Consider the following 27,042-nt stretch of genomic DNA (forward strand, 5'->3'; position numbering starts at 1 on the left):
ATAAAATCGGGAATTTCTTGAGACCATGCAGGAAAAATGCGGGAAATCAAAAATTGATTTTGAGCGGCCACCCTGCATATTTGAAAAAAAAAACAACCAAAAAAACAGCATTTCAGACGTAGCAAAATTGATCGTGCAGTGCTACTTTTTCTTTAAATTTCAATAAAAATCAATTCATAAAAAGTAACAAATATCAAAAAACAGCTAAATACGTATTTGGTATGACCGCCTTTGGCGTCTAGTACTGCTTGCAAGCGTTGCGGCATCGATTCAGCGAGGTTTTTGGTCACACTAGATGGAATGTTCCCCCAGATATCCTTAATCGCCGTTCACAGTTCTGCCTTAGTCCTAGAATTCTTATTTTTCTGACGATTCTTGTCCTCCCACCAGAAGTGTTCTATCGGGTTCAGATCAGGAGACTGCGGAGGCGTTTTGAGTTGTTTAGGGGTATTATATAGCAACCACTTCCGTACGACAATAGCGGTATGGTTGAGGTCATTATCTTGTTGAAAGTAGTATTCACGAGGTAGACACAATTTATCCACGGAAGGCTGCAGGTTACGCTTCAGGATATTCAAATAAAAACCCATCTTGTCCATTGTTGATTCAAAGAATTCCATGGTTCCAGGTAAAGAGGCTGACATTGAACCCCACTGTGTTACTGTTGGGACTAAATTCGTGGGCTGGAGCTCCATTCCAGGTTTTCTCCACACCATTTACTGTCTATCCGATCCAAAAAGGTTTATTTTTGTTTCGTCGGTAAATAGAACATTGTTCCAGAACTCTTTAGGCTTATTAGAGAATTCCAGTCGTTTTTTCATATTTACCGTTGAGATAAAGGACTTCTTACGAGCTACTCGACTTCTCAAACCGCTCCTGTGCGTTACCCTCCGGACAGTATCTGCGCTGATGACTTCTGAAGGTGACTCCAGTCGTCCATTTCGGAATACTTGTTTTAGATTTCCTTTTCAGAGTTCGCACAATAACCCGTTCAGCTGCAGGAGTCAAGATGCGTTTTCGTCCTCTTCCAGCGATATTTTTTTCACGGTTTCTTCATATTTCGACTTTTTGATGGTGTACTGCACTGTAGAGTGGATTTTTTTGATAGATTCTGCTAATGACCTTCCGCGACAACACATACTTATTATCAACGATCGCGTCGCAATGTCCGTTTCCTTGTACTTGTTTGCCATTTTGATGACAACTCATCGAAATTCAGCAAAAAAAAACAAAATCAAACACTGCCCAAGAAGCTGCTGATGTTGACATGAAACACTGACAAAAAAAAACTTCGCTTATCCACATTGGTCTTGTTTACACATAAAAAATTTCAGGTTAAATAAAAGGTGTACGTTCAATTTTGCATATCTCTCATTTGGGATTTTTACCAACTTCTCGATTTATAAAATAAGCAAAATATGTTTTTCAAAATCGTCGCAATCAGGTCAATAGCTAAATGTGTAAACAATTAATGTGCATCAAAATCATAAATGCTGAACCATTTTTTCACATCAAATAAATGAAAAGAGTTGGTAAACCATGTGTGTAAAGTCTGCTTCATTTAATATTGGAACACAAACAATTGCGTGTAGTTCAGTCATTTATTAACGAATTCATAATGTGTTTTTCATACAAATGTAGCATTTTCTTTACACTTTCATAAAAAAAAATTAAAAAAATTATTCATTGCTGTTTCGAAGAAATTCTCGTACTTTTCCCGTAATACGGCACATTAGGCGGCGCACACCCTTTTCGTCCACCGTTTTGGCGATTTGATTCTACCAGTTCTTCATTTGAGTCATGTTCCTAACAAGTTTTCCCTTTGCCTTAAGCCTCCGCTTCGTGATTGCCCAGTATTTCTCTATCGGCCGGAACTGGGGGCAGTTTGGGGGGTTGAGGTCCTTCGGTATTACGCTGACCCCGTTCGTTGCGTACCATTCCATAACCGTTTTGCTGTAATGGCAGCTTGCGAGGTCCGGCCAAAACATTACTGGACGGTCGTGGGCACGAATAAACGGCAGAATCCGTTTCTGTAGGCACTCTTTTTTGTAGACTTCTGATGTCATTGTCTTGTCAGTGAGAAAGACTTTGGTTTTCTGTCCACAACTGCATATCCCCTGCCAAATCATGTACTTGCGGGCGAATTTATCCGCAAACACGAACTTAAACTTTGCAGGTACATCCCCCCGAGCCGTCGCCAAATAAAATTTTTGACCTGGGATTTGCCAAAGTCCACCTTCACGTAGGTCTCATCGTCCATCAGAATACATCCGTCGAACTTGGTCAGCACTTGGTCGTACAGCTTTCGAGCACGGATTCTGGCCACATTGTTCTGCTTCAGCGTCCGATTTGGCTGTTTGCTGGCTCGGAATGACCTTATTCCTTCCCGGAGACGAATTCGTCGCACCGTACTGTGAGCGGCCTGGAACTTATTGGCCAAATCGCGGTCTGAAAGATTGGGATTCCTCTTGACGGCCTTGATGACTTTCCCACGCAGTTTCCGGTCGACAGTTCCACTCCGACGCTTCGAATGCGGCTTCCGAGCCGTCGTCAATGTTTCCTTGTACTGCTTGATAACACGCCATACGGTATTTCTGGGCATTTTGAGCTGTTTAGCTAGCTTCGATGCCGACAACAATGGATTTTCAAGAAAACTGTGCACAATTTGATCTCTCCGTTCGGCTTCCATGGCGGTTGTTTACAAAATGCTATCGTTTGGTGTTATGACATAAATACATGGTGAAAGGTAATGAATTTCCCGACACGTGGGTGAAAAAAGTTTCCAAATCCGTTCACTAGGAGCGCCACAATGAGCAAAAGAATTTGTTCCAATATTAAATGAAGCAGACTTTACGATCAATTTTGCGATTGACTGTATTTCTCTTTTATCCATCCATAGTTCGATTTGAGAAATCGTTTTCAAGGTCATTAGTCATAACCTCTATAGACAGTTATCGCTCTGAGAAACACGTGGTATTAGTGCACAATGGAAGCTAAAGTTGTGAGGGAAAATACATTAAAGTTGCGTTTTGGACCAACTACTAGAAATCTTTCGAACGAAGAAATTTTCGGGCTTTTTAAAGAACAAGGATGTGTTACAATGCGACCGCAACATACTGTGGCAAAAAACTGAAAAAAAAACATCGAAATGCCAATAAATATCTCTCTCACCACGTAACGCAACACAGAACAGGCTAAAACATCTTGAAAAATAAATATGGGATCGCATTTTCTTGCATAACTATATTCACCACTGAGCAATTCAAGAACGTCAAAAATGTTTCCGGAGAAACGATAAAGATCATTCGTGCAGGTTCGTTGTCGAGAATAAGTGCCTTTGATCGAGCCAGGAGTTGGTTCCGCAAAACGCATGCTTTGCACCCGGAGGAAACCCAGTGGACATTAAAAGGTAGATGGTTCGGTTAAGCGGTGATATCCATCAACTTATGTATGACTATTTATAGCATGTGCAATTGAAAGATCCTGGAATTGCGAAGACAAATACGACCACCCTGGAACCACACCTGGTTAGTAAAAGTCCATAATTCGAGAAAAGTAATTGACAGCGCCTAATTCCACAGGATCATCGAGCACACTGCTAACCGAAGCAGCAATGCACGAATAGAATAACCCATCCTTGCATGCATTGGGTTAAATGAACCTGTAGACCGGTAGACACCTACATAGCTCGCCAGCATAACTGCATGGTAGGTACATGTTCGCAACATAGTATACGGTTTACCACATGAATGATTCATTGGCAGATATCAGCGTACGTTCACGACACAGCAAAATTGTAAGCGCCTGCACATCGACAACTACAACACAAGGCCTTCACCAGAAGTAGGTGATTCTAAAAATTGCTGCCAGAATATGTTTCTACAATATTTCATGATTTTGCAGGGCCTTATGTTGGAATCTCAATCCACCGCTACCGATTGTAGGACTCGCAACAGCGAAACGGGCCACAAGAGCGCATGCAACCGGGAATCAAAGGTGTTGATCATCCCTTACGTGCATCGTTACGATCGTCATAAGCGTGAACGGAGGAAATCTACATTGCATGATAGTGGGAAGAAACATAAGTGGCTTGCTAGAGGTGAAATTGCATGATACATTTCTACGGGCCAAAGTAAAGAATTGTTCAGTGTCGAAAGTGTGGCAACACGGTGAAGAGCGCGATCACGCTAGTATTCGACGCAGTATAAGAAGAGAATCGGTGCTTGCATCTGCATGAAGAGTGGTTCGGTCCCACACAAGGAAAGCGTCAATTACTACATGCATGCCAGTATTCGACGCAGCATAAGAAGAGAATAGGAGTTTCGGCTATGTGCATGAAGAGGAGCTCGACCCTGCATGAGAAGAGAGCAACAAACCACGGAGGCGGATAAATTAATTTCGGCAGCTGAGAGTGAGTACCCGGGTCATAGCGTCGGAAGAAACGAATATGTTGCTTTAGAGCATCGGTGAGTGACTCGAACAGCAGCAAGCGAGAGTGAGAGCCGTCACACCATCACCAACCATCCGCATGGAAGAGCGAATCAGCTGGAAAACCAACAACAAAGGGAATCAAACCTATCGTCCGAGGCGATATCGAAATCCAAAGGCGGGATTTATAATTTGTGCAGCAGCACTATCGAGAGGGACGCGCTCAAGCATCCTGAAGGAAACATCGTTCAACAAAAAGCGACTAACTGTCCTATGTACGTGTGAGTTGTAGATTTTAATTATATAGAGAATAAGGGTTCTTTGGTCAATATGAGATATTGTAAATGCTGAATAATTCTGTCTCATTTCAAGCACTACCATAGTGTGGTTCCTAAGACATTGTAAGTTGCTTTAGCCGGGCATAAACCTTCGAGGATACGGGGCTCACTTTGTATTGTGCATTTTGATTGAGTTCATTTTCATTTGTGTATTCTTGCTTTTGCACCGAATAGCCTCGGAAAAGGCGAAGGAAAAAAAACACAACACGGTTGCGTTTTTGGCACCGAAATATAAGGTTGTATCAGATGGGCTGCAAATGACTTAGCAGCCGCGAGGACTATTGCCTGTTTGTGAAGTTTAAAACAGACAAATTAATCAAAGACGCTTTACTTATTTAAGCTGGGGCCATGCGTTGACTTTGTATACGCGGATGGAACCCACATTACGGTTGGAGCTTTAGAGGCAAATGGCACCTTCAAATATGTTCGTGTCTTCGGATGGCCTTCAGAACTGGACGACAGACAGGTAGCGGTGGTTTTTTTTCGGTACGGCAACATCCAACAGATGGTTCGAGAGCGATACCCGGCAGAGTTGGGATTTCCAATCTGGAATGGCGTCCGTGGTTTGTATATCGAGCTACGTGAGGAGATCCCAGTGCAGATGTTTGTTCATCACATCAATGCGAGGGTATACCATGAAGGCATGGTTAACAAATGCTTCTAATGCGGATCCACAGAGCATCTGAAAGCATAACTGTCCAGCTCGGAGTAAGGTTAATGTCCGGTTGGCATCATATGCTCATCCCGAAGCAGGAGGTCAGAGTGGAAAAGTCAACCAACTACAAGATGAAGTCGCCTTTCCAGCGTTGGCGAAAGGAGCTGAAAACGTCGCAGAAGTCGGACCAAGTGGAGTGAAGCAGCTGCTCATGCGTACCGAGCCGACTGGTAACCCCAAGCGGAATCGAGTGTCCAAGACCGAATCGGGGATTTCTGAAGCAGGGAAAGCTAAAAGGTCCATGGTTGTACCGGAAGCAACGAGTCTGCTGAAGCTGCAAGCGAGAAGATCTCGTTCTATGACAACGAGGAATACGGCATCGAGTCAACCGAGTCAACCAACAGTAGAGATAGCAAGCTGTCAGGAATGCCGCCTTAATGTATACTAGCCATCTGAACAGTTTGTCCACCGTTGCCATAATGATGCCTGTTCATTCTATTGTGAAATTTATGTACATTTGAAGCGGGAAAAGTTGTAATTAAAAATGGAGACAAAATGAAAAAAAATTTTAAGTATCATTCGTTTCCGAAACAAGTTGTTCTTTTTTTCTCGTGTGAGAATTGAGGTTAGGTGAGTCATGATCAATTACTCATACAATGTAAGCTCTATCAATTTGAACAGTACCACTACCAAGATAAATCAAAATTTGTTGAAGGTTTTTATTATTGATAATGATATCGGTATAGTTATGCTACAGGAAGTGGCATATGAGAATATCAGTTTTGTATCCTCGCACTTTTCAATGGTTAACTGTGTTGAAGGTACCGGTACTGCTAAACTTATAAGGAAATCTGTTGAAATATCGAATGCATTATTTGATTTAGATGGAAGAATTGTGTCTGTAGTAGTAAACAATATTAATTTTGTTAATGTTTATGCATATTCAGGGTCAAATTTTTGAAGAGAGAGAAATGATCTTTTTACAAATCGTTTATCATTACACATGCATAAAACAAACACTAAGGGTACTGATATAGGTGGTGATTACAACTGTATTCTATATGAGAGTGATACGAAAGGTCGAGCGAAAATTTTTTTGTGCTGGCCTTCAATATTTCATATATGAATTTGAAATTTAAGATGTGGCAAAAGTAATGAAAAAGGTGGAATTTACATTCTTCCGTGGCGATTCTGCTTCCAGATTAGATAGATTTTTTGCACCTGATCCCATTCTAAAAGACATAATAGAATTTCGCACAGTTCCAGTCGCATTTTCGGATCATTATGCAGTGTTTATTAAAAATTGCTCAAAATGAACTCGTAACTTGTGGAAGAGGTTATTGGAAATTGAACCCATCCTTGTTAGACTGTACAGATATTGTTTCTAGGTTCAGAATCGAATATCAAATACTTAAACAAAAAAAATTATACATGACGGATCGTAAAACTTGGTTGCACGATTGCTTTAAGAAAAAAGTGAAGCAATTTTTCAAAAACGAAAGTTGGATTCTTAACCGCAGAATTAGAGAACAAAAAGCAAGTGAACTTCAAAAACTTTTTCATTATTTTGAAAGGCAGAAAACTGGAGAAAATTTATCTGAAGATATCAAGATTATCAAGTCTAAATTAATGGAGATTGAGAACTCAAGAATCGAAAATTATGTTCGAAAATTGCCAGAAACTTCCTTTGTGCAGGTTGAAAAGATTAGCGTTTTTCAAGTATCCAAACAAATTCATAGAGAAGCTACAAGTCATTCAATGCGAATTAAAAATGCTCAAGGCCTTGATTTAAATATTGAACAGCTAGGGATAGTGATCCATGAACACTTCTCAAATCGGTTCAAAATAGATGAAAATGGCAACCAAGCAAATGATGCAGAAAATTTGATAAAAAATATAACAAACAAATTGGAAATTGACGACATTAATCAATTGTGTTTGCCAATCACTGCAGCAGAAATTTATAATGTTCTTGAAATGTGCAGCAAAAAGAAGTCTCCAGTGGCGGATGGGCTTACTTTTGAGTTTTATTTGAAGTTTTTTGACATTTTAAAGGAAGATTTGGAAGATATTCACAATGGATATTTTACAGGTGAATATCTGGCCCCTAAAAAAATTTCCGAGGGCATTCTAACCCTGATTCCAAAAAAAGGAGATCGGGAAAACCTAGATAACTGGCGACCCATTGCAATGTTGAATACGGATTACAAACTGTTTGTCAAAATATTAGCTACGCAAATGAAAACCCACACAGAAAAACTTTTGGGACCGGGATAAACCGCATGCATTGCTAATAGTTCTTGCATAAACAATCTGCAAGATATTCGAAGGGTTTTCTAACAAAATCGATTGAAAATAAAAGATTCAAAGGTTTTTTACTTAGTTTAGACCTCGAAAAAGCTTTTGATCGAGTGCAGCATGATTTGCTTTAGAACTTCCTAATAAAATTTGAAATTCCAGAGCAAATGACATTGTGCTTGAAAAGAATCTATTCGTTAGCTTCATCACGTGTGTTGTTCAATGGATTTCTGTCGAGAGAAATGAAAATACAAGCATCAGTAAGGCAAGGCTGTCCTTTGAGCATGTTGTTGTTCATTCTGTATTTGGAACCATCGCACAGGAAAAGTTTATAGAAGTACATGTGGAGTTGTTGCTTACGACAAGATTCTGAAAGTTATCGCATATGCAGGTGATCTAAACGTGTTTGTACGTAGCAGTGAAGAATTTGATTTGGTCATACAAATCATTAATTCTGTCGCCAGTTTTACAGGCTTAAAACTCAACTTGAGGAAATCTTCCTTCCTGAGGATAAATGGATGCTTTAGTGGACCTAACCTAATACAAGAGACGCATGATCTTGAAATATTTGGTATTACATTCAAAACTCAATGGAATCAAAGCATTGATAAGAATTATGAATGGCTTGTAGCGGATATAAAACATCATTGAAGAATTTCAGAAAAATGAGTTTGTTGGATAGAATCTGGTTTGTCAACACCTTTGTTTTAGAAAAGCTTTGGTACACAGCACAAATTTTCCCTCCTAGAAATGTTCATTTGGTATAAATAAAAGCAGCTATTTGAGCTTTCATATGGAAGAATAATGTCTTCAGAGTCGATAGGCGTCAATTATGTTTACCCTACGAAAAAGGTGGAATGAATTTTCATGACCCAGAAGCAAAGTGCAAGCTCTCTTTTTGAAGAGTGTGGTGAAAGATGGCCCTAATAAATACTTGATAGATCTTGAAGTGAATTAAAGGTTAACTATAAAGAATGGCAGTGAATGGCTGTTGGAAGGGATTCAAATAACAGATGAATTAGACTTGACTACGTACCCATTGTTGTATGGATATTCTGTTAAAAAGCAAAACTGGACTCCAAAAATAGAGGAATTATATCCAGAAATAGAATGGAAACATGCATGGACGAATATAAGTTGCACTTTTCTGCAATCAAGAGATCGTTTAAAAATATTCGAGCTGCTGAATGACCTTAAACCGAATAAGAAAAAACTGCTACAATACGCCGTGAGAAATCCCATTGATGACATGTGCGAAATTTGTAACGAGATAGACAGCAACTTCCACCGAATAGAACCGTGTTCTGCAATTACTGAAATCAAAGAATGGACAGAAAACATAATCAGGTCGCAAATGGAAGTAGAATTCCGGAATATGGAAGACATAATTTTTTTGCCAGTAAAAAGAATAAGTTGTCGAAGTAAAGCTTTGGTATGGTTAGTGATTCATTACATAAGTTTTTTTTTAGAAAGATTTCCGCATTGTAGTCTTTTTGCTTCCAAAAAAAGTATCAGAGAGATTTGATGGAACTATAGTACTGTGTTTGAGAGACATTTCAGTACTAGTCTTAATATCTGCTGATTGTATCTAGATTCTAAGAAATGAGCTTTAAATAAATTCAATACTTTTATATTAAAAAAAAGGTCTGAGAAACATTTATTTTTAACAAGAAAGATACAGTGGTTTTAGTCAGGAGTGGCAAATTGACACTCCAGGAACTCTCACGGGTAAAAACTTCTGGGATGAGGGTTAAAGGAAGAATCAAAGATTACTGTTGGGGAGTTTAAACAAGAATGAATATTTCAAAAATACAGTTCAAAAACAGTGAAGCCGACCGTGGCCTAGACGATAGAGTTCTAGTCTTCAGAGCCAAAGGTCATGAGATGGAGTCTCGGCACGGCACAAATGGTAGTGTTTCCGTGTGCTGGTGGTTTTAAATTAACCCTTGACTCTCAAAAACGAGACCTGATAGAAAAAAAAACTAGTTGCATATTTTTATTCCTCGCCCAATCAGCTCAAAAATACCACAAAAATTATTCAATGATTTTCAAAGTTCCTCAATTTTGTGCCTTCAACTTTTCATTTTTCTGGAATTTCTCATGTAGAAGAAAGTATCATTCAGTCCCCATCATTCTATTTAAGATCCTCTCCTAATAAGAAAGCAAATAATCACATTCCGATCGTGATTGACCCGAAGTTTCTGTAAGGGGTAGCGAAATGAATGGGCGGGAAATGATGTTCTTCATTTGCATGAAATGATTTGTTTATTTATTTTCCCCTTTCTCCGATCCGTTCCATTTTCCATCACTTCGAATGACCGATTTCTTTGTTTTCATTCTCGGGTACTTAAACCGTCTACAGACAATAACGCGATGCTTATTCGATGCTTAACAGTTTCTAACCCGTATGCCAAATGAAGATGAAACACTCCTCCGTAAAATCAATCGTCGAAATTGATGCACATCAATTAATTATGCTGGGGCCGTCTCTTTCGTATCTTTCTTTCTTTCTGAAGGGTGTTGATGTCGATGTTTAGCTGAGGTTTGTCTTCTTCGGTTCTTCGGGAGATCCTCAACCAAAGTGTTGAAATGTCACAAATCATAAAACAGCTCTTGGCAGGTGCCGAAAAGGGAATGAGAGGAAGGCAGAAGCTGTAAATTTGATGGTTCTGACGAGAACGGCGAGGTGTTTGGTTAGCGATAGACGAACTGTGAGCATCTCTTTTTACGACTCTGAATAAATACGCACGGGCGAACATATCAATAAAAGTAAACAACGCGAGAGAAGACAATTTTGTTTGGATCAACGAAAGGTTGCGCGGGAAAGCTTAGTAAAGGCGGGGAAAAAGAGATTGACGAGAAGGTACTTTTCCTCACTTTACTCGGCTCAACTAGTTTAGTAGATTTACATTCAAACTCGGTTTGTGTTCGTTAGACACGCGGATGGATCACTCATCACACAACGCTCATTACACGGATGTTTACGAGATTGCCATTGATTCTTACAAACCCTTGATTTATTGAAACTTAAATCAGGCTATTTGCTTTTAAGAAGGGCTTACTAACAAAAAGGATACATAAAAAGGGAACCCTTTGTTTTACTTCCGTTCTTAATCTTAATAGCCGGAAGGAAGGTCTTGGTTATAACTTTAAAAGAACATCACACAGTTGAAACTCTTTTGTTGCTAAAATTTTACTCAATGTATATTTTTTCTGTTGGCAAATTGAAGATGATTGCAGATAATCATAAAAATTGCATCAAAGAATCATCGTATGAAAGTTGAAAATACAGCATTTACACTTAAGTGGAGGTGATATAATAACATTAATTTTATTTCTTTCTAAAGCGACGAAAACTACACCAATTGGGTGATATCCGACACCTTATTCGTACCTATCGGAAGATTGTATTGTAAGAGAGCGCCAGATTTTGCTCTCATAGCCTCCAAATCATTGCCAGCGACAATATTTTCCAGTTCTCTCATTGGTCAATATTACTCATTTACTATCTGATTTATAGCCATCTGAATGCACTGCTGGTTGCAGAGAAAACATGACGATGATTTTCTCACTTGAAGCCCGCGCGGGAGCAAAATCATTTCAAAATTTACAAATATGGCGGACTTTCTATCATATCCGATTTAAACTGACTTCAGATGACATTTTATACGATCTTTTCACTATGCAATTAGAATTGCGATTTGCAACACCATTGTAAACGACTGAAATTATCATTTTTGATGAGATTTCATGTTTGCTGGGATTGTGCATATAAAACTTCAACATCGATCCGTCTAATTGTTTTGTGTCAACTTCAGGCCCAATAGCGAAACTTCTTTGTATGCATCGCACATGTCCGCTCTTGACTATATCCTGAATACTGCAACCGGCCAAGACTTTGATGTTGTAGCTGGGGATTATAATTTACCAAATTTGAATTGGAGCTACGACGAGGATCCTAATGGTTTTTGCCAGTGAACGCTTCCACAGAACACGAGCTCGCCGTGATCGAATCGACGATAGCTTCCGGTTTATCATAGATGTGTTCCCTCGTAAACGTTGACGGCAGAATCCTTGATCTCATTTTTATAAACAGACCCGACCAAACTGAACTCGTGCACCCACCAAAAGCAATTTTAAACACTGACCGTCATCATCATCCATCAATTCTACCTTGAGTATTATTCTGATGAGCCTATGGACACGGGTGAACCTCTTAGACAAAATTGAGATTTTGCCCACTTCAACGTCGAACAGGTTGCAGAGTTATTGGATAACACAAACTGGCAGCTTTCGAAGATTTGAATTTCGATAATGCGGTATCTGCTTTTTACGGTCAGCTTTGGAGCGAGCCCACCCACAAAGACGATTCATCCACCGGCACCGTAAGCCTTATAAGCTTCCTTGGTAGAACTCTGAACTTCTTATTTATTTATTTTCGTAGTATTCCGTCTCACGACATAACTTGAAGAACATAATCCTAAAACTCACTCGGTCCATGGCAACCGTTCTCCAATTTCTCGGACATCCCACATTCGCCAGATCACGCTCCACTTGGTCTAACCACCTCGCTCGTTGCGTCCCTGGTTGTCTCGTTCCTACCGGATTCGTAGCGAACATCTGTTTTTCAGGACAGTCGTCCGGCATTCCCGCAAAATATCCTGCCCAACGTATCCGTCCAGCCTTCACCACCTTCTGGATACTGGGTTCGCCGTAGAGTCGCGCGAGCTCGTGGTTCATACTTAGTCTTCACATTCCGTTCTCCTACACGCCGCCAAAGATGGTTCTTAACAATCGTCGCTCGAATACTCCGAGTGTACGCAGGTCCTCCTCGAGCAATATCCATGTCTCGTGCCCGTAGAGAACAACCGGTCTAATGAGCGTCATATACAGGTTACACTTCGTGCGAGGGCTTAGTCTTATCGACCACAGTTGCTTTTGGAGTCCATAGTAGGCACGACTTCCGCTGATAATTCGCCGCCGGATCTCACGGCTGGTGTCAATGTCTGCGGTCACCAGTGAGCCGAAATAGACAAAGCCTTCGACTCTCTCCAGCTCGTCGCCGTCAATCGTGACCTCGTTATTACTGGACAAGCGGGTTCGGTCGGTCTCGGATCCTGAACTTCTTATAATCCACAATTTGGTCCGAAAGCTCGCAAACGCTATTTCCGAAGTAAGACGGATAGAAATAAAGCACACCTATTAGTGTTACACAAGGTAGTCACCTAGGTCTATGTGGTCTATGCTTATCTATATGCTTTTTTCAAACGACAAGCCACTTTACTTCAACTTGACTAAACTACTGTACTCCGATGACCTAAAAATTTACAGAGTCATTGACTCGATAGTGGACTGAATTGTGCTTCAGGAGGACATGATCAAATTACTGTTATGGTGTGATACGCATGAGATGGAAGTGAATGTTGGAAAGTGTAAATGCATAAGTTTTTTTCAGGAGCATCAATTGTATTCGACTATTCGCTCAGGGATTCGCTTATTCGGATACCCTTAAACCAGTATCCTGCTCGTTAGTACGAAGTGTCCTGGAATACGCTGCACCTGTTTGGGCACCTTACCAATCCGTTCACATCGAAAGGATAGAGAGGGTCCAGAACAAAATTTCTCCGCTATGCATTGCGAAGATTGCCCTGACGAGATGTTGTCTTCTGTCACTGACGTCTTTGAGCCAGAGGTGGAAGTACTTGCAACGCATTTTGGCGAACGACATCTTAACAAACCTTGTTGATTGGCGCAATGGGTGTATTTCCTCAACCTGCACGCTCCAGCTCGACAACTGCGTCATAAAATTTTTTTCTGGCTACCAAGAAGCAGAACCAGTTCTGGTCAAAATCGTCCACTACATCGATGCTGTCATGCTTTAAACGAGGTTTCCCACCTTTTCGACTTCTAGGTATCAAATCCGATGTTTAAACGTTCGATTCGTTATTTAACTTAATTTTAAAATGATTCATTGGTATATGTTACTTAGGTTAATTATTAATTTTAAGATCTTAAGTCTGTATGAGGTCAAATACTCCCAATAATACCTAAAATAAATTTCTGTCTCTCTGTCTGTCTGTAAGTCTGTTCCTTATAGAAATATTTCCATTAGAGTTTGAGACCCCTCCCTCTTATTGGAAGGGGGAGAGGGTCTCCATAGAGAAATGTTTGCATAACTTGAGAACCATTCAAGCAAATAGTACTAAATTTGGCATGGGAGGGTATTCGGCTACGAAAAATATTTCTATGAATATTTGGCAGTCATTCCTTTTAGGAGGGGAGGGTTCCTTCCTTTTTTTTTACAAAATTCGACAATTAGTCAAGCAAATGCATCCAGAAATGTTTCAATGGCTATTTGAGATCCCATCCTTCTTCCAGTGGGGAGGAAGAAAGGAGCAGGGGGGCTTTCCATACAATTTTTAATGCATAATCCGATAACTATTCTAGAAAATAGAAACGAATTGGCATGGGAGGATATTTGGTGTGGGAAAAGGTTCTATTATTGTTGGAGACTACTCTCGACTTGCTTTGGGAGGATAGAAAGAGGGGAGGGAACCCATACAATTGTTTGCAATGCTCGACTAAACTGATCGAGCGAGGGGAGTCAAATTTGAAATGCGAGAGTTTTTGGGTGAACAAATCATTTCCAAGGTGGTTTGAAGCCCTTTTCACCTTCCATTGGAGAAACAGAAAAATTGTATGGGAGGGGGCTCCCATACAATTTTTGCATAACACAGGAAATAATCGAGCAAATGGTACTAAATTTGGCATGGGAGACTATTTAGATACGGAAAAAGGCTCTTGTTTGAGACCCCTCCCTATTTTGATATGAGAAAATCTTAATTTTAGATACAAGATAATGATTGGAAAACAAACTTTAGGACAGGTATTGAAAACAGAAAAGAATATTTAAGAAAACAAAAATAAATCTTTTTTGTTAAATTTACATCAATTTTAGAAGGAGCAAAGCATACCGGGTCAGCTAGTACTCTATAAACTGCAAAATGGATTCAGATCAGGTTCGAGCACTCAGATTGCCATCTCAGAATTAGTTGACTCCATCATATGTAAAATAGTGTCTTAAATATTGTTTGGGCAATATTTTTGGATCTCAAAAAAAACCTTCCACACTCCTAATCTTGACATATTATTGTCCAAATTGTATAACAAAGGAGGAAAAGGAAAAGCAAATAATATCCTTCGTAGCTACTTTGAAGGTCACAAGCAGTTTGTGGGTAATGAGAATACAAGAAGCGAATTAAGAAATCTTAATATCGGTGTACTACAAGGGAGTAATATCGGGCCATTACTTTTCCTCTTATATTTCAATGATTTATGTAACCTTCAACTTAAAGGTACAGCACGTTACAGCATAATTCAGCACATTGAAGATGACCTAAAACTGCTTTCGAAATGGAAGGAGAGACACCACGTCGATCATCAACTTGATCACATGCATATTTATCCAGAATCATCAGTGTAATCTTATTTTTCTTGAGGCGGCATCCATAATTTATGTAACGCAAAAAATGCCTTTTTTTGACCACCAGGATCCTCGATTCGTCCCAGAACATCACTATTTTCCGGCAAGCGTAACCTGCATTCTTTTTTAAATATAACATTTCATAAACATGCCAGCTTTTGAAGCTACGCCTACGACTCGTTTCGGAATTATTTCCTTACTAGTTTACTTTGTATCCGACGCGAGCAACACAATATTAACATTTCCATTTAATTTCAAATCAAAGAAGTACAATTTTACACTGTTTGTGATATAAAATTCATTGAATGCTTGATCTTTACATCACGAAATGTTAAATTATAGCAGAACAATGTATTTCTATTCACTTTTTGAAAACAGACTAAAATTACATCAAAAGGAGTTGAAAATAACATCTTCTTTGAATTACACTTGTGAAAAATTAGTCTACTCGTGTTTTAGATTCCGTATACTTTTAGAATTTTTTTGCTGTGTATGATATTCATAATGTTTTCTTTTTCTTTCTTCACAGGTACCGTTTTCCATTGGTCGTAATGCAATCATGTGATCTAAAAATTTTGTTTGAAAATACAAACAAATTTAATAAGTTTTGGTAAGTTTTTATGGAATTCATGAAAGAGGACTGAAACATCAAACTGAACTGTAGTCCCTCTATTTCGGATATCTACTGGAAGAATAACAAGGCAAACGAATTATCGCAAAATCTTACAATTTGGTAAAAATCCACAAGCAGTTTGTCTAGTTCAATCGCAAAAAAATCTTAAATTTTAATTTAGGGCTTGGCTACAATAAGAGCTGACTGATGAATGACTCACAAGTTCTCGACCAAGAAAATTATATGGAACACAGTTGCACCAGAATTTTGTTCAATACCAGTACGCAAGTTCAACAATAAATTTGAAAAGAAAAAAAAATATTTATAACACAAAAATGATGATCACATGATTAGGATGAAAATAGGCGAAGCGAAACTTTCCCTTATTTATTTACATACTTTTTTCATGGAATAGTTTTTCCGCAATTATTAAAAGACACATAGTTATTTTTTATAACATAAGTAATGGATCTCCTAAAAGGAATCATTTGTTAAATAAATACGTTAATGCCCAAGGTTCTAAGGGCCTGAAGACGAAAAGGCATGATGATTTTTAGGTCAACCTTAGGGCCTAACGGCTTTGAGGCCAAGCTCCCTAGAAGCTAACCAACCTGCAGACTTCACAACCTGGAGGATGAATGCTGAAGACCTTTATGGCTTGACAATCTGAAGGTCTAAAGCAGGGTGGATTTGATTCAAATTATGATTAAAATCACTAATCAGTAAGGCTTGATTCAAATATGTGATTTCAATAGAAGTTTCTACCTGCCAGTTCTGGGCTGCAGATAGAACAACAACAGGAAGTTTTGTCGGATTCCCACTCAAAGAGTTTGTTGACGGGGACAGCACGAGCCATGCCTCAAGCCACGCAAGACTTTCGATGAGGTACCTACAAAATGCTAGGCAAAAATTGATAGTTAATCGAAGATGTTTAATCATCGTTTATATTATGATATTAGCTTGTCAGTTTTTACAGTTTACACGTTTGCAATGCTAAAGAGGATAAGTTAGCTCAAGACCAGTTCCGCAAGTCCTTCGCGAGTAACAGCAACTGTCTCTGGTGGAACGATTTTGCACCATTGCAATGCATTGTTATGCGGCAGCAGCAGTAAATTTGGGCGTAGGAATATTTCTACCACCTCCTAAAGTTCAGATCTGGCTTTGCCTGACTTTACAATGAATAAAAAGAAAGTGTGTTACAAAGATGCCGAAGCATCTTCAAGCAAGTTGTGCTGCTGTTGATATTGTACTCCTCTCGCGGAAAATCATATAACAACAATCCATATGACAATTCCGAGAATGTTTATGAGCGACTACTAGAAGGACCCGAAATATTTACATCCTGTGATTTAATGTTTTCCGTTTTATGATTATCTCCCGTGGCGCCCCACCCGCTTCTGAGCAACAATATTAATCTACTGGAAAACGACTGACTACGACGTAGCGCTTTCTTTCCCCCCCACCCTATTCGACGGCCGATTTTTTTTTAAACTAAGTATATTTCCTCTTTTGGAAAATGGGTTTCCCTTTTCCTTATTTGAAAAAGAGTCTCGTGATTCCCCCCTTATTTTTTGTTTTTTTCCTTCTTCAAAACATATGTTTTTGGTTCGCTTCGGGTTCAGATTTTCTTTTCAACTTAGAACAACTTACTCGGCTGTCAGATATGAGTGTGTTAAACCGAAATTGGAAAGAATTCATAAGCAAACAAAACACAACTCAACAGTAGATAGGTATTAAACCAGGTCAACCACCCAAGCGGGATGGATTGGACATTTTGACTCAAGTAACAACAATTTTGACCCCGGACGACGATGGCGACGTTTGCCACCACATGCGACGACGATGACGGATGATCCCGATTATTTGCTTGTGCACGCTTGCGGGATATCTGTCGGATCTGTTGTCGGATGAATGAAAGAGAGTTGGAAGGAATTTTAACGAGTTAGTGTTCAACCGAATAGATGAAATGTCAGATTCTACTAACAATGCTGTTGGTGTTTTTTTGTTACTAGACCGGGGTGGGCGATATTCTGGAAATGGGAAGACTTACAAGTATTTTTCAATTTTTAACCAGTTGTTGTTGGTAACAATTTTATGTATAAAGCATGGATCACTACAAATCTGGACGCACTATTTATTTTACCATAGTGCTCCTAGTTGTCGGATCTGGAATGTTTTGGCAGCACTTTGTAGAAGAATGTTTCTTCTACCAGTGCTGAAAATTTCATTACGATTCGTTTTGTTTCAAAAAAGTTACACGTGATGGAAGCCGCGAGATGAAAATAAATTTTGAACATCCACGTCAAAAACCCGACGTGGTCGGGTTCAAAATCGCAAAATCGTTAAAAATGGTCAAATCAACCGTGTGTAGCATTCTCAAACGTTTCCGTGAGATGCGTACTATAGATCGGCAGGTTCATACCAAGCGTTATAGTGGACCTAAGAATCAGAAACTGCATTTGAAGGTGTTGAGAACGATCAAGGAAAACACAGGGTAGTCGGACTATGACATTGCCAAGAAATTCAACGCCGACCGGTGCACCGTCAGCAGAATTCGTCTACGCAAAGGAATACGATCCTATCGTACCAGTAAGCAACCAAACCGGACATTGAAGCAGAATTTAGTAGCCAAAGGACGTGTCCGCAAGTTATACAAGAAGATTCCAACGAAGTTCGACGGATGCATCCTCATGGATGACGAAACGTACGTGAAGATGGATTTTGGGCAGCTTTCTGGCCAAAAATTATGTAAAGCCACTGCAGTGGTGCACTGCACTGGTCGTGGTGATGTCCCCGGCTACGTCAAATTCGTTTTTGCTGATAAGTTTGCAAGAAAGTGTTTGATCTGGCAAGGTATTTGCAGCTGCGGACGAAAAATTCCGGTTTTTGTGAAAAACAAGACCATGGACTCCGAAATTTTGAGCAATTGTCAAGCAGAAGATGAAGAAGAATGGTCGGAAGACTCGGGATGCAACAGAGATGAAGAGATTGTGGAACAAAATGGCCGCTGAGGTCAGCGAATGGGGTGTTCAAACTATAATGAGTAATACTCAACCAAAAGTTCGAAAATTCATCAAAACAACATCGGAATATTTTTTTTATTATTTTTCCTTTAAAGTGCAATAAAAACCCTACTTTTCAAGTACAAAACATTTTTATTTCGTTTATATAGCTCCGAGATAGACTCGTTTTAATGCGTCCATATTTGTAGTGATCCATGCTTTATGTACTAATTATTCAGGTAAAAGTTGTTTTACATTAAAAGTTATTTATTTTAAATCGTAATTATTGATAAAAAGTCCAAGGAGTTGTCATTTTACTTTTGAAGCTTTAAAAATATTGGGGCTTGTGATATAGCTCAGTTGATAAGTCAGTTGCCTAATGTCCGTGAGTTCGAGAGTAAACTTCGAACACAGTTTTTATTATCGATTTTGGTTAATATTTTTCGGTAAAAATTAAGTCAAATTCAAACAACTTTTCTACGTTTCGGCTTACTATTTTGATTCGGTCATCTTCAGAAAAACTGTATTTCAAAATTTTTTCAAAAAATAGAATACCAGAAAGTAGTGTTTTTTCTTCGGGATCAAAAAGTTTTAAAAAAATTGTAATTTTGTTATACACCACAGACAACTGGACTTACATTTCCCGATTAGACAGTTTAGCAGATTCAAAAAACTTTTAAGACAATCAAAACGAGAAATTTCAGTAAGTACACCATATTTATATTGTAACACCATTTCAAACACATCATTAGTTATGTTATAATAATAGACTCCTTGAAAAACGTATAATAAATGCCGAAACGTAGGATGAAGAAATAAAAATCGTTTCATGATTTTTTCGTGACTGAAATCGCCGAAAATCAATTTATGCAATTGTAATTTATTTTCTTTTGAATAGCTGATGATGTTTAAAAATTTACCATCAACCGTGATTCATCTGGTTGCACTAAGTGATAATCCTTATGGACAAAATATTATTAAATTTAATTACTTTTTCTCGTTTAACCACCAATGAGTGGATCACAAATTCCTGATTTCTGGATATATGGAGTGTGTATTTGTACGAGATAATTGGGTTAACATTGATGCACCTTTCTTTGATTCACTGTTAAGTAAAAATCAACTCCTAGTGACTGCAGGTCAAGGTCTTTTCTAAATTTAACTTAAGAAAGATCAATTAACATTCCCAATCTTATCATGTCATTCCAAAACAAAGTTAGAAATCCAAAATTTATGTTGACATAAAATTTATAATTTTGGAAAAACCGTTCAAAATTTTGAAAATCTGTGAAATCTGTGAATATTTCCAAAATACGGTGTTCTGTGACACAGATTCTGTGATGAAAATTTGTTCGAAATTCTATGAAATTGAAGATTTTTCAGTGATTTCGGCAAACTTGTCCCCTTCCAATGTCCAATTGATCAGGCAAAGGCGCACAAAATATGCAGTGATTGATATTTAGTGGAAAAATACCTTAAACTTATTATTGTAAAATTTATTTCGATGAAAAATAGTTATTTGGAGAGATTGACATGAAATTGACGAGACCGGACATAAAATCTCTGCAGACATAAATTTACACAAAAATTTATTGACTCGTGTATAAATTCATATTTTCTAACCCATATCAACAGGATGAAAACATCTTGCTTGAGCTTGAGCTTGCTATCAACTACGGTCCACCTGCGGCCCCATGGCCAATGGCATAATGGTTGCACTCCGTGATTGGTTCGAGATAATCAATGTTGTACAATGAACCAAATGAAAGGTGCTGGGAACAAGCATCACAATCTCACAGTACACTTTTGAGAATCTCCTACTTTAAAATGAACCAATAACGACGTCGGCCAAGTCAATGCAGTCTTCGGATGAAATATTTGTCATAATTTAGGCTTTAAAAAAACCATTTTCAAAATAAATCGGCCGAAGGGGACCAAAGTGATTCATGAAAAACTGGATTTTCATGTTCCTCCCGAACAAAATGTCTCAAAACCCCATACAAACTTTAGGCTCGTTGAGCGACCCCTTCCCGTGATCCGATCTAGCCCAAATTTGGCATGAGACCTTGTACTAGGCCTAGGATCAATTTAAGCCTGCAGCGCATAACTTTTTCAAATGTCGAGTCATTTGGGGCACTCTAATGTACATAGTTACCCTTCTAGGTCATTAGGTCTTAAAGTTGTATAGCTTTGAAGTGCTATAACTAGGTCGGTAGCCCTCAATGTAAGCGACTTCTAGGTCATCAAGCCTCTAAGAAATAAAGGCGTTTTAGAAATCGTTCCTCTTGTAAAAATTTTGTTAAAAATTTTGTTCGATTCCAGAAGTCTGTTGCAGTATTGCCAGCTGACTTAAATTCGAACCGATAGATAATCGAAAACATTGTGGAATTTCTGTTGAAACTGTCCCGTTTGACACTCTGACCTTATTAACCCATTTCCCACATGGTTTCTGGAGTTACATGTTCGTCAAGATTGGCAATTCCTCAACTATTTACGTAAACATATTTACATTTATGATCTCTCATACAATCAATATTTCATTTTATTCCAATATATAACGAGAGGCCCGTTACGCTTCCGGTTTTAAGCAGGTGGCTTAAGCGCCACTTCCGTTTGGAAGACCACCTACCCTTTCTTATCTTGCCCAGCTGACGAGACTCGGTCGCGAGTTCCTTTTGATTCCCGATTTTGGGAAAGAAGCGGAAGGGACTCTAAAAAGGGATCCGTACTTCGACCCTTAAGGGCCGCCCCGAAGTCGAGACAAAACCCGGGAGAAATCCGTGGAAATGGGAGTTAGCTGTTCGTTACGAAAGCAAGCTAGGGGCGCTAATCATCGGACGAGACCAAACCCCTTACCTGGACCAGAAGAGACAGAAATCGATTGGATTCGCGGCCAATCTCCGCAGCAAAGGAACGAAAATAAATCTCGAACAACGAACAGCGTGTGACTCCCTTTCCAGTTATCCCAATCAGACTTTCATAGTTCAAACATTCGCATTTCGCTTACAATAATTAATTGGCTTTATTGTATTTTCATGTGTGTCGTGTTGTGTTTACATGATACTGTTTAGGCCTAAACTATTTTCCCTCTTTCGAAATTCTATCTAGCAGTGCATTTTTGGTGGAGATGCTTGATTGTTGCTAAATTACTTAGCGATTTTGCTTTGAAAAATCATTTGATTTTCATTTGGTTTTTCGATATTTCCACCGCGTGGGTGGTGAAAAGGCTACTTTCGTCGGCTCGCCAGTCCGAAAAACGCGATTTTTCCGCCAGAAAGTGCGAAAAACACTTTGTTTATCCGGCTTAAAAGAGACGGTAAAAAACTGCGAAAACATATCAGGTATAACAATCACTAGAGAATATGGGTGGGTTTGCTATCAGTACTCACTCGAATTGCTAGCTGTTGGCGGGACTTAGTAGTCTTACCACGTTCAGTCGCTCCTTTGCGGCTACCTATCGTTCTCCCGGCCGATGTTAGCTGGTCGAGGACTATGCAGGTAGCTAAGACGGGGTGATTAGAACCTTTTTTGTTCGGCCGGTCACCGCATAGCATTTGCGCAGCTATGTAGCGTGGCCTGCTGGAAGCTTGGTTGAATGAGATACGGTTTTGGCTTGGTGGATCGTCCGGCGAATCTGGGTACGTCTATCAGCCGCCGACCGACCTGCTGTCGGCTCCTCGTGGTGCAAGCGACTTTGGTGTCGTGTTCCAATGTGGCTAGGAGAAACTGGCGGGATGTGCTGTTGCTGTTGCGGGACCCCGCGGGTTCGCGACGGGCCCGGCGACCGTCTTCTAGGGTGTAAGCTGCGGTGGGTGTGCGTACCTGTGGCTGGTGGTCGGGTTAAATACATGTCGCGCATTTTGGCGGTGTGGATTGTAAATTTGGCCCATTTGGGTCTCCACCTACCTACTAGTAAATGCACCACTTTTTTGCACTGCACTTCCCTAAGCTGTCTTTCACCTGACACAGACTAATGCGAAAAAAGAGGGCTATTTAGATAAGGGAACCTAGTCTCGGAATCACACACTGAACTTTGGTTACCTGTCGACTTTGAATAATGAACACTACTTGATCCTGACTCTACTAATCACCGGACGTAAGTGAGCTTGGAGTCTCAATCGTCCGCTGATCGACCTGATCTAGCTTGACTTCGCAACCGGAACTACCCGATACGAACAAGTCGCACCGCGAAGTCAAACAATTAGATCCCATTTCGCGAATTCTTCGAGTAGTCCTCGTCTTCCCCTTCTGGACCCGAATAAAAGAGGCCCAACTTTTGCTTAGCCAAAATAAGTGCACAAAAGCCCCCGAAAGAGGTCATTCACCTGACGCCAAAATAAGAAAGTGGTCGGTGGCCTACAGAAGATAGCATCTAAAGTCACGTGCTTGCCGCCAGAATTGTGTCGGTCACTCAGATGTGTTATTTAATGATTGATGACTGGGGTGGTGCTTCAAATGATATTAGGTGTTTGTTTCGTTCTTGTCTTGAGTCGTTTTAATAAGGGCAAAATTTCTATTGGCATGTTCGAACCGTTTGCAAAAATAATATTGAATTTATATTAGGCTTATTATTAACAATGGAAGAAATGAATGAATCGTTTGATAAAGGTAGAGAAATAAATAAATAATATTGCTTCGACTTTATGTACCCGTTACAAATATCAAATTGTTACCACTCATTTCTGGGGCACTTTTCAAACCGGATATTAAACCTTCGCGAATTGGCTTGATTAATACGCTAGTGGAGCAGAACGTTCCGCCACCTTTTTCTCAGTTGCCATCTGCGAATGTAGTACACGGTTAGGGAACGTTCATAATCAGTGAGTAAATCCATTCATAATTACCTCAACGCTTCCAAACAGGGTGGAGATCACCGCAAGACAAACCGCGATAAGCTACAGAAACAAAAATTAGTATCAATAATTATGAAAAATGTAGGTACTCAAAACATCAAGTTAACATAAAACAAGTGAAAAGCTTCATGGAATTGGAAAGTTCCTTAACGATTTATCGAAAGGTACTTGGATAAAATTCAATGAAACCAAATATCATCGTAGGATTATATAACTAAGGATTATAGAAACTTACCAAAAAGGCACGCATCTTTTTGTTTTAATGACTTTGATTCTCAACCGAACAATAGTAGATTACTAACTGAATTGGAAGCGCCAATCCCTCTATCTTTTATACGAATTTTTCGGAAAGTAGAATGCTTATGAAAAAGGAAAAAAAACGCAACAAACTGGTTTCTCTATTTTTTGTTACAGCGCCAAAATGCAATTTATCGTTTACCGAACTCAGCGAATTGGAAGTTTACACAGATGTACCTACTGTTGTGCAACGAGTTATTTTTGGAAGGTGCGTCTGCATTGCAACAATGAACTACTATTGAATCAATTTAATACGTTTGAATTGCAATTAAAATTTAAAAAAATGAACCGTTATTTATTGTGGCTTTTTAAAAGGTGATCAATGAATTTTTTGATTTGGTATAGCTTCTTTGTGTTCCAAAATAAAATTAAGTTCTTATTCAGCATTGTTCTAAAATGGGTCATAACTGATAACGATTGAAATTGTGCTTAAATCTTTCTTCAATTATAGGGGCGTGGTGCATCACGTCTCAATAGAAAAAAAAATCATTTGCATTACGATAAAAATAATCACATTCAATATCTTGGATCTCATGATTTTCTGTTTAGTTTGGCATAGATTTAAGTTATTTTTTATTTTTGCATTCTCAATCTGCTTGCTAGAAAAGTGTATGGGAACGAGCGAGCAAAAATAAAATCACATAAAAATGATAGTTCAACCGTCAAAATTGTACTTCGTATAAGATATGGTACCTTTTCGCGTTCCAAAAACAATCGGGCCTAAAAAGCGTGATTTTTTATCCAAAAAAAAATTCTCTTTTTCGAAATTGAGGTTGATGTAGGCCATTTTTTCTCAAAATGTTAAAGTGCTGTTTAAAAGTATTTCATGCCTCAATCGTATTTCATTGTTACATTGCAGACGCTTAGTTAGTCACGAAACTTCTCGATGCACAAAAAACATCTGTGTAAACCTCCAATTCGCTGAATTCGGTGAACAATAAATGCATTTTAGCTGCAACCAATATAGAGAAACAAGCTTATTGGCTGTTGTTTTTTTCGTCAGCATTTTACTGCTCGAACATTTGATGATATAAAAGATGGAAGGATTTGCGCTTCAAATTCAGTTGTAATCTACTATTCTTCGGTTGAGAAACAAAGTCAGAAAAACAAAAAGATGCGTGCGTCTTTGGTAAGTTTGTGGCAAAAAAAAATGCAGAATATTTCAATGATGTATAATTTCATTGAATTCTAAGACGTTGTGAGGTTTTCTTTCGCATCATGCGACTGATTTCGTTGAGCAAAAGTTCCAATAAACTTAGCACAATCTCGAACAAACTCAGCTAAAAGCTATTTTAATGATGAGCGTACTAGAATAAGTAAGAACAAGGCGTGTCTTTTAATGAACCGTTAAGGAGCTTTCCGGTTCGAATTTTGAGTCCCGCTTGGTAGGATCAAATTCTACGATAACTTGGTGTTTAAATTCATATTTTTTAAAGTAATGATTACTCTTTTTTTAATTTCTTTAGCTTATCGCGGCTTGTCTTGCGCTGGTCTTCATCATGTTTGGAAGCGTTCACGGTACCGAGGTAATTGTGAATAGATTTAATCACTGAAAGAGCACTTAAACATACTAATCGCGTACTGTATTCACAGAGTGGAACTCCGAAAAAGGTGGCACCACGATCTGCTCCACTGGCGTATTGGTAAAGACAAAATGAAAAAGTGTTGTGAACCGGTTACGTAAGCGTAAAAATTGTGTTACAAAGAGAAAAAAAGTCTTAACGTATCCGATGTTGAAATAAATAAAAAAGTGGTTTCATAAGAGATCAAAAAAATTTGTTGTCGATGCAACCTGTTGAAGAAATTACCATTCTTGATGAGATTTGAAGTCGGTTAAAATGGACAGAGCGCTAAACTCGACATTTTTGTCATGCTTAATGTGTTGTCACTTTAGTCTTTTTAGTCATGTTTGTTACTGAACGATATGTTTTGAAATATTGGAAAATCCTCACTACCGATTGTAGCTATAGACACACCTAAACTGTCTGTAGCTTGGCTTCTAATTTATATTTTTTAAATATTTCATGCCAAACAAACTTAATCATCGCCTGGTGATATCATGATCCACAATGATTTTAAACTCGAGAAATTCATCATAAGTGTGTGCATCTCCTACTGATGTTGTTCCTCTACAGAAGGATCAATTCTTCCTGACAATGAGTTGAAAATACTTCTGATCTTGTACGAACAGTTTGATAGATAATGTAATGATAACGGAAACACATTATCAGGAGGCTTAAACAGGTGAATTTTTGAGAAAGTTGCGTACACGGTAGACTGAGTCGATTTGAAGTCAGTTTTAAATTTCTTAATGCCTGGGGTCTAAAAAACTTCGTTTCGGTTCAAAATTCTTAAACGATTTTTCGCAGAATTTTGAAGTAACGTTTATATTAGTAAATTTTAACTTTAAGGTTTGTATGAGAAAATTGAAAAATTTTAGTTGCAAAATCATATGTGGACTATGGACCCGAGTCTCGTATGCTTTATGTGCCAATTTATAAGTTCTTTAAACGAAATTTTGCGCTGAATAACTTTACTGAAGACTGTAACTTATAAGGCACAAAAATATTAGCTGTTTTATAGGTGTACATATGTATATCCTTTGACATTGAAAAACAATCAACTAAACTGACATCACTGCGGGTGCCTAGTGAGGAATTGCATGACTACTTTTCAAGCCATACTTCGCTTTGCACCAAAAGTGATGTCAATCAAAGTAATTGTTTTTCAATGCCAAAAGACATATTCCTATTAAACAGCTAATAACTTTTTTCCCTTTGACAAAGTTTCAGCGAAAAAAACTTCAAAAAATCATAAATAAGCAGAAAAAACGATTAGCTGGCAAGGTACCTCAGAAGAACCAAATTTTTATTGATTTTTCTGAACAAAATATTCAATTTTCCGATTCCCTCCAAAAAATTTTTAAATTTAAAATTTACTCATGTAAACATGTATGTATGTATGTATGTATAATCCATCCAACGACCCCCTGAGCTGGCAGGTATGTTATGCAAAAGAGCCAATATTAATCCATTTGATTAAAATTGTTCAATCGCGGGTGCTGGTGGTGTTAGC

General features: G+C 38.7%; 1 protein-coding gene and 2 long non-coding RNA genes across 5 annotated transcripts in view; 2 read left to right on the top strand and 1 right to left on the bottom strand.

Moving 5' to 3' along the window:
* LOC129740565 (protein gone early) overlaps positions 1-27,042 on the top strand; it is a 376,826-nt gene that overhangs the window by 210,729 nt on the left and 139,055 nt on the right. The gene's annotated exons all lie outside the window — the stretch shown is intronic.
* LOC129740573 (uncharacterized) lies at positions 21,150-23,962 on the bottom strand. Of its 2 annotated transcripts, XR_008736288.1 has the most exons (4): positions 23,906-23,962; positions 23,662-23,712; positions 22,207-23,598; positions 21,150-22,141 (listed from the first exon to the last, which is right to left on the bottom strand). It is a non-coding gene; the product is annotated as an uncharacterized LOC129740573 (long non-coding RNA). The 2 variants fall into 2 exon arrangements; XR_008736287.1 differs by having other exon boundaries at positions 21,150-23,598.
* Positions 25,016-25,726, top strand: LOC129740571 (uncharacterized). The gene is made up of 3 exons (XR_008736285.1): positions 25,016-25,096; positions 25,434-25,493; positions 25,561-25,726. It is a non-coding gene; the product is annotated as an uncharacterized LOC129740571 (long non-coding RNA).

This window comes from Uranotaenia lowii, chromosome 1 (assembly GCF_029784155.1).
Source record: "Uranotaenia lowii strain MFRU-FL chromosome 1, ASM2978415v1, whole genome shotgun sequence".
Lineage (NCBI taxonomy): Eukaryota > Metazoa > Arthropoda > Insecta > Diptera > Culicidae > Uranotaenia > Uranotaenia lowii.